The 1,658-nt window shown below is 28.5% G+C and overlaps 1 long non-coding RNA gene across 1 annotated transcript; it reads right to left on the minus strand.

The window, feature by feature from the left end:
• LOC111710239 (uncharacterized) lies at window positions 1-1,658 on the minus strand. Its single transcript, XR_002767020.1, has 3 exons — window positions 1,598-1,658; window positions 1,154-1,213; window positions 1-102 (listed from the first exon to the last, which is right to left on the minus strand). It is a non-coding gene; the product is annotated as an uncharacterized LOC111710239 (long non-coding RNA).

The following is a 1,658-nucleotide window of genomic DNA, read 5'->3' on the forward strand; positions in this document are numbered from 1 at the left end:
TACCATGTTGGTTTTAACTCTAGTTTCCTCCTCCTTCATGGTATTAATTGTTTTCAGCAATTCTTTCACTTTCTCCTCCCCGGCCTTTTTCAGAGTAGACACCTAAACATATAGAATATAGAATATATATTAGAGAGGAATTTACTAGAAAAAAGAGTAAAACGCCCATTTTGTTGTACTGTTTCCATACTGCAGTTGTACTTCACATATTTGTGCTATATAACCTATTGGGCCCTGGAACATCATTTAATAGAAAATCTAAAATTAATATTAAAAGAAAACCAAATTATGAAATAGGCTGGTTTCATAATTGACCAATGATCATTTCATAGACTCTATGCCTTTCACTTTACAAACGATGATTTTCCGCTATAACTTTAAATCAAATGATGTTTTTTATTCACCTTATTCATTTTATAAAGTTTATTTAACAGCTTTAAAAAATTCGAAATTGAAATAGTCTAGGGAACATACTGTATTAATGTACTCTACTGCATATAATTTGTGAACATTTACATGATTTGTACACTTTGAACTCCTTTTCAGGCTGAAAGGGACTGACAAAATTCATACCGAAGGATTTTCTAAATTCCACTCTAATGACATGAAATATGAAATAAAATATGAGAATGGGTATATGAAATTCCTTTTATACAAAAACTTAAAAAACTACCGGGAAAATTTTCATCTTTTATTCGATCTATTTTTCCGAACACTCCCTTTAATTATTTTAAATCTTAAAATAGATAGAAGGAGAAGGTAAACTTAGTGATATGCCTTTGTAATCTCGTCACTCCTCTAGCTTGGATTTTCTGCCCAAGTATGAGAAAAGCAAATTTATCAAGTTACATAATAGAAATTTAAACATTTTTTTCTTCAAAAAAGGAGTTATGATTGAAAACATATAAAATTTAAATCCGTCATGCAATTTACTTTTCCTTCACGTTATATAGTAAAGAGGACAATACTCACAAATAAAAAAAAGGTTTTTTACATCTCTCACATTTTGAAGCCTTCAATTAAAAACATCTTAACCGATAAAAAATAAGTTACATAAACGTCAAAAAAAAACAATTACAGGCTACAGCACAAGTTTGCTTTCCTAAGGATTTTGTTTATCTAAAAAAAAGTAAATGTTTTAAAGAAAACTTACTTCTATATTTCGATCTTCTTTTAATCTCTTTGTTTCTTCCTCAGATTTTCTCAGTTTTTCCTAAAGTAAAAACTTATTTTAACTTAAACAAATGAATTCAAAAGCCAAGGTTTGAAAGAATAAATACAGTACACACACACACACATATATATATATATATATGCATATCTTCTTAAAATAAGTCGACAACATGTTCAATCGTTTTATTAAGATTGGTTATTGCTTATTGGTTATATATATAAATCAAATTTATTTTTAAAAAGTTTGCTTTTACTACCCTGTGGAAAATATTGGATCTTAGATGTACATTTGCAAAATGCAAAAGAAGTGCATAAGAATTCTAAACCCATGAAATTACAGATCATCTTCCTAAAAACGTCACTAATCACAATAAAACGTATTATACAGAAATTGAGTCACTTTTTAAAGTTGTCCTTTTTTTACCTGCACAATTTTAAGTCTGGTGTTAAACCTCCTCTCCACTTGGGACAGATGTTGATCTTTA

Source organism: Eurytemora carolleeae, unplaced genomic scaffold, assembly GCF_000591075.1.
Source record: "Eurytemora carolleeae unplaced genomic scaffold, Eaff_2.0 scaffold93, whole genome shotgun sequence".
Taxonomy (NCBI): Eukaryota; Metazoa; Arthropoda; class Copepoda; order Calanoida; family Temoridae; genus Eurytemora; species Eurytemora carolleeae.